This window comes from Olea europaea, chromosome 10, assembly GCF_002742605.1.
Source record: "Olea europaea var. sylvestris chromosome 10, O_europaea_v1, whole genome shotgun sequence".
NCBI lineage: Eukaryota > Viridiplantae > Streptophyta > Magnoliopsida > Lamiales > Oleaceae > Olea > Olea europaea.
This window is the reverse complement of record NC_036246.1, coordinates 22,352,116-22,359,368: the sequence shown is the minus strand read 5'-3', so window position 1 is coordinate 22,359,368 and position 7,253 is coordinate 22,352,116. Positions and strand designations below refer to the sequence as shown.

The window sequence follows — 7,253 nt, the reverse complement described above, 5'->3', positions numbered from 1 at the left end:
TCGCAAAGTTTCAACAAGATGCATGATCCCAATTCCCACACCCAACTCATTTTGACAAACACTGCATACAGGTCATTTTGATAACAATGACGTAAAAATAAATCAAATGATCATTCTACACATACATATGCCAAGGGAACAACTGTCCCCTGTTACCCTCTCATATCATATGTGCCCCCCTAGCCAGCTTGGCACTGTACATGCAACATTATTCTAAACAAAAAGTATGCAGGCCTCAACTACAGTGAAGAAGAACCCATGAACATGCCATAGAGTTTTGCTGGTCATCCAAGACCACATGGGCCCTGAAAAAACAGGCAGTGCATGTGCCTCTAGATTGCCCCTATCGCTCTAGCAAAACTCAATGCCATATCTCTTTCTTTCTCTAAAATCCAAAATTTTCAGCTTGATTTAATTCGAGAAGAAGAAAAAGAAATTGCAAGGAGAGGTGAAGGATATTATGTTATTCATTCGTGGGATGGTGGATGGAGCCACGTGTAGGAAATAAGTTCCAACTGGGTCGAAAAATTGAAAGTGGTTCATTCAGAGAGATTTCTTGATGCGAAACCACGTAGCAACAAATACTACAGAGCCTATAGGAGATTGCCACCAGATCCCAAGAATGCCTAATACAATCAAGGTTTTGGATTTGACCCACAAAAGTGAACCAAGCAACCGAACGTATATTAATGAACGACCTCTTTATTACGAGACTACGAAATTGCACCTGAATATTTTTGAACATCACAAGATGTAACTTCGATGATTTGTCCCATCCAGAACAAAGAATTTGAAGCAGTGCTTCCAGAGAAAATTCTAATAATTTAATTCATAGTCAAAGTTGTCTACAATTGAAAATAATAAAGACTATTGATACTAAAACCTAAAGATCAATTAAAATTGGAAACAAACTCCTAAGAATAATTAAAAACGTAATTAGAGTCCTAAGAAATATAAAAGTTACCAAAATTAAGAATTTCACTCAAAATAGAACTTTCACGCAAGGAAAGAAAATCTGCCCCGTTTCATTTCTTTGCGACCGCAATGTAGGATTGGATGCGGTCGCATGGTTGAAGTAACTTCTCCCGTCCGATCCCTGCTTGCCCATATGCGGCTATATGTGCCCCAAAGCTATGCAGTTGCATAGCTTCACCGTTTGGCTCCTTCTAGCTTCATCTTCAATAGGTTCGTCTCCATTGTTTTGGACTTCACTTGCAACATCAAACTTACTCCTTGGCATGTTAACTTCATCATGTTGGACTCCATGGCGTGAACAATTATTTGGCCAGCTTTATCGACCTCAATCGACACCAACTTAGCTCAAATGTCTCGATACTTCGCCAACATGCATCAATTCCTTGCACTCTTGAGACGTATCCCAGATCACATCATTTATTTAGGTATGTTCGAATAAATTAATTTGTCTTTCACTTTTCTCTTTTTGAATTTTGTGGCTTTTCTTGATTTTATTTTTGCATTTAATGTGAAACTGTTTTCATTTTCTTAATTCTGTAAGTACTAATATACTGAGGAATGTAGAAGTTGTTGTTAAGCTTGTGAGCTATTGGAAAGCCTCTTTCTTTTCCTTTATAATTTACTTTTTTTTACTTGTGAGTTCGTGATTTTAATTACTATCGCAACTGTGTGCTTTAAAATTATCTAAATTTGTTGTCAATTCTGGGATTTTTATGTTACTATTTTTCGTGGAGGGATTTTAACGTCTCATCTTCTTCAGAGAAAGAAAGAGAATGTGTGTCATTCATTTTATAGTTAACAAAACTTACATTAGAATGTCATTTATTTGGGGAGTGTGATTCAAATGGATAAAAGAGGTAAAATTGTGTACACAAAGAAGGCCGTGATCCCAATCCCCCTCTCATTTAGCTTTCAAGGGGGGCTCCACCAAGCTTCTTTCTTATTCAAACTTATGTTTTGGTAGTCAAGGTTTTTGTGTTTAAACTTGAAACCTTGAGTAGTTTATGCAGTAGTCAAAGACTATTACTCACTTTCTATAATAGAAGAATTGTCAATTGTTTACTATTTGATTCAATCATATGCTCTATGTTTATACTCAGGAAAATGTCAAGAAAAAGTATCCCCAGTTACTCTACGAGTCAAAGTCGTACAAATAACTACAAGGAGGAAGTGATGATCTTTGTCATTGTTCCAACTGCAAGTTGTCACGTTAATTTTTGGATATTATTGTACATTAGTTTGATATCCTCATTCTTTCCAATTTTGGTAGCTGGAATTCCAAGGCTTGGTCTGGAGTTGAGGGAGATTATAATACCCTTGTTATGGACTTATTGGGACCTAGTCTTGAAGACTTGTTTAACTTGTGTAGTCAGAAGCTCTCTCAAGATGGTTCAAATGCTTGCAGATCAAGTGGTAAGATATTGTTTTTGCTCGTGTTTGGTTAAAAATATAAGCATTGCTTCTGCTTTTGTTTGCAATCTCATTTCTTTTCATATTAACTTGGTCAAATTCATTCATTCTAAATCCTTCCTACATTGGGATATTAAGCCTGACAATTTTCTCATGGGCTTGGAAAGGCGTCCAAATCAGGTGCCTGATTTTGTTTCTTATTTTAAAGATTTCCTGGCTTTATTTACCTGTCTATTTTAATGATCTGTGGTGATTTACAATCCAATTACACATAGGTGTATGTTATTGATTTTGGACTTGCCAAGAAGTATAGAGACTCCTCAAATCAACACATTCCATATAGGCAAGTCCTCTTCATGGTTATGTTATGCATTTTTTGAAAACTTTTAGCTAATTTATTATACATTTCCTCTATTTTAAGGTCTGAAGTGCTTAATTGTTCAACATCACTCAGAAAATGTACTTTCTAATGCAGAGAAAATAAAAATTTGATAGGAATAGCCAGACATGCATGAGTGCTCATCTTTGTATTAGTCGTGACTTATTTTTCTTTTTCTTGAAACATTTGATAGAACTTATTTGATCAATTATTAAAGTTATGTTGGGGATGAGAGCTGGATGCAAGAACAGAGGGCCTGTTTGATAGAATTATTTGGGAATAATGAGTTATTGAATAGTATTTTTTAGATAATGTATGGTTAAAAAGTAAGGAAACTTTATTGGTTTATATGTAGAATATTTTACTATATGAATGTGTAGTAAAAATGATTCTGTAAAAACAATTTAAATTTTTAAAGGATGACAAACAGGGGCAGAAGTGAGGTAATATTGTTTCACCCTCCTCCTTTGGCATGTTTGTATTCCATGACCAGTTTGGCTTTGATACTCAGGCATTGTAACATTGCAATCCCATAGCGTTCACTTCGTAATTCCATTACTGTCGTCTCTAAGGTTTGATGATAAACCAGATTATGCTCACATGAAGAGAATTTTTCGTGACCTTTTCATTTCTGAAGATGTTTTACAGTATTCTCATGCTAACATCTTCCTCCTCTTCCCTACAGGTTTACAATTTGATAATGTATATGACGAGACCATTTTGAAATATCAGCAGTCACAACTTGCCAATCAAGCTTCTCGTGCCCTTATAAGTAAAATCAAATTCTAGACTTGCCTTCTTGATAAGACATGAAATGTCGATATTTACATCCATTCATTCTTGCATTTTTATGACTAATTAACACATAAATATGCTAAGTACCCTTATATTGTGATTTAAGTTGCATTTGGATGATCATGACATAAAATAGAAGCAAAGAGTGAAAAAGGACCTAAATGAAAGAAATCAAAAATTCAAGGACTAAAATGAAAATATCCAAAAGTTGAAACATGAGGCAAAACGAAGGAATGAAAGATTTGAAGGTCAATTGATAGAAGACTTAAAGTGTTGGAAAAAGGAAAACAAGAAAAAGAGGCCAAGAAATGAGAAGATGAAAGCTCAGGAACCAAGTTGCAACTAATCTCTAAATGAAATGAGCAATGGAATGAAGATTCAAGAGTGTTAGAGGTCAAGTGGATGAGAAAAGAAGTCGAAGGGATGAAATACAATAAAAGTATAATCACACATCAATTTCTAATCAAAAAGGTTATGCACCAATTTTCAGCATCATATTGGGACCCTTTTTGACACAGTAAATGATCGAATTGGAAGATGACATCTGAAGAAAAGATGTAGTCCTTTGAGTTAGCTTCCAAACGTACTTTGAATCACCTCAATCGGATATTGGGAAAGAAAGTCACAATTAAAATACTGAAAACTATCCAACGAAAAAACGGTTGTTCTGTGCGGTCGAATTCTGACCTTCAGAGCATAGTTCATTTCCGACACGCGATTTTTAGTTTCCTAATTTGAATCAAACGCTTGTGGAAACAAATCTTATACACCATATATAAGCCCCGAATCTTGCCCAAAACAAAGAGAACACCCCCAACCCTATTTCTATCTGTTTGTGCTTAAAGATCTATGATGTGCAACTAATTTCTTTTACTTGAAATAAGGAAATGGAAGCCTTGGAACAACTATAACTATGAGCTCCACCTGATTTTTATTGATTAATTCATATGGTTAGTATTAAATCTTCTTTTGTAATTATTTTTATGATTTTTGTGTTTGATTTCTAGAGTGCACGCTAGGTTATTAATCTCAATAATCTATAGATAGGTTGAATTTCAAAATTGTAATTATTAATTGGTTTAACTTATGAAACAACTAAGATTAATAATTTGCTGGTTTGAAATTATTAAATCTTAGAGAGAAGATTTATCTAGGTTAAATGCAAACGCTTAGCTTGTGTTACCTAGTTCATTGATTTCTCTAATTCGTAAAGCCATTATTAAATTAAATTTTCATGCTTGTTTAGAATTGTTTGATAATGAGGATTAATTAGATCTCTTGTTTCTAATTAATTAAAACTAAGGAGAAATAGGAAAATTGTTTCGAATGTGAAATTTAATTTTTCACAATGAATGCTACAATTATGAAATTGATGATTATTTGTGGATCAATGACCGGTTATTAATTTCCAACGATGGATGTTGACTTGGATCAAGGATTGTTTTATTGCTTATATTTAATTTGGTGAGTTGTGTTATTTCAAGGATTCAAACCCCCCCTCCCCCAGTTTAGTTAATTTAGTATAAAAAGTAAATTAATCACTCTACGTGGGATCGACCCTTACTTCTACTATTACTTTAATTTTAAAAAATATAGATTTTAATTCGGAGTGCCTACGACAGCACGCACCACTTCTATTAATACCCAAAACAGATAACATGATGGTTATGTTTAGATAAGGGGCTGAAGGACCAAGTTCTTGTAAGTGTTATACCCTAGTCCAATCAATTTAGGTTGTAAATACTTTTAATATGTTTAATACATTTATTTTGGCAAGATCTATTAAATAACAGAATCCGTATAGTCAAGTTTTAGTGATTTGTTAATCACAAAGAGTTGTAATTATGAGATACAAATTACGTATGATTCAATCTTAAATCATCCATGGTCGTAAGTAATGACGAGATATAGATATCGTTATTACGGATAGATCATTACGTGTGACATTTCTTTCTTGTAAAGTAAGTAACTGATCTCACAAGCTAAAGTATTGTGATACTTAAATGAACATATGGATGTTTTGTTATATAACAAAACATTGGAGACCCGCTAGGGGATTCTACATAGATAACTATCTGAGTATCAGTGATTAATCTCTAACGTTCGGTAGTGGAATTGGCCTTTGACTTGAGGTTATCATAGTGCCTTATATGAGGGCAATCATACTTTGGTGATATTGGATCAATCTCTACCAATGGTCGCTAATACGAAATCATTTGGGTATATCAAGAATCATATGAAAGTTGTTTATGATCAATAGTGGATTCGTCACTCTTAGATAATAAGAGATTATGATCTATATTTCATTTAATTAAATTGATTATGAAATCCTTGATCAATGTGTACTCATAAGTCGAAAATGAGTTTTCGACTTGTATGGAGTTAATAGTGGGATAAAAGATATGATCGATAATTGAGATTGACGCATATCCATATCTTGTAATTAATTGGATCATATTGACGAAGGGATTATAGTTTCACGTAAACGAACAAGTTTGGTTTTTTTCATACCAAATGACATTTTTCGTCACATGTATTGTCCTGACATATTGCTAAATATCAATTTGGGACGACGAATGTAAATTAGTGATAAATTAAAAGGGGTGCTTTAGTTTATCTATTTTGATTAAATCAAAATAATAATTTACATCGTTAGGCATTGTAATTAGGAACCTAATAGATCATATACAAAAGAGTATTAGAAGAACGAGATTTACCAATTAATTAATTAACGAGTATTAGATAAGTAATTAATTGGGTTGCTTATAAATAAGTCCGAATTAATTAATTGGATTAATTAATTCATAGACCAAATTTAATTAATTGGATTAATTAAATATTGGACTGGATTAAGAGAAGGGCCAAGCCCGTTTGGATTTATATAAATAAGCTGTTAGAGTTTGAAAACTGTAGAGAAATTTCACTATTATTGCTAGCACAAGAAATGCAAAAACCCTGGTCCTTTCAATCTTGTGCCTTATGTGAATTTCCATTGAAGGCTGTATAATTGAACAGATGTGGGTTGCAGACCGAGATTGTTAAATCAAAAGAAAAGCAAAGGCGTTTGCAGAATTCAACAAAAGTATAATTTCTATTCAAACACAAAGTAGATCCTTGGTGGAAATTAAAATATTGTTTAAATTTCGCTGTACATGATTAAGTAAAATCCCAACAATTCTGAGATGCCTCGTCCTAATATGAGCAGGCAATTAGGTATGTCTTTTGTATTAAGTTGCGTTATAGTGAACAGTCATTTCTTTTGCAAGAAGATTTTATTATACAACTACAATTTCCTACTAAGCTAGTTTGCTTATATTTCATCGGGATATAGTTTTTAACTTATTTCAGGTGGTGAAGGAGGAAAGGGAAATGGTTGGTCTTCCACAAATGCTAATCGTGGCAAAAACGTTTTGATTTCTTGAAGCTTGTCTAGACAGAAAGGTCCAGTTCCAAATGACTCATTCATGGGTAAAGATTAGACATTCTTCCTGTGAGAGAGTGTGTGATGCGTTCATTTTTTGGAGTGTGTGAAGCTGAGAAATAAGGACACAACACGAAGTGACAAACATGTCCACATGTAATTTTTCATAAAAATACCAACATGTCCCCAACATGCAGATTAAAATAATATATATGTATATTTTTTTTCATTTGTTTAATTGTAAAGTAAATTTATTTTTGTCTATCCAGCGTG

General features: G+C 33.4%; 1 pseudogene; it reads left to right on the top strand.

Annotated features, from left to right (window-relative positions):
• The first annotated feature begins 485 nt into the window (after positions 1 to 485).
• On the top strand, positions 486 to 6,981 carry LOC111400409 (annotated as a pseudogene).
• Positions 6,982 to 7,253: the final 272 nt, after the last annotated feature.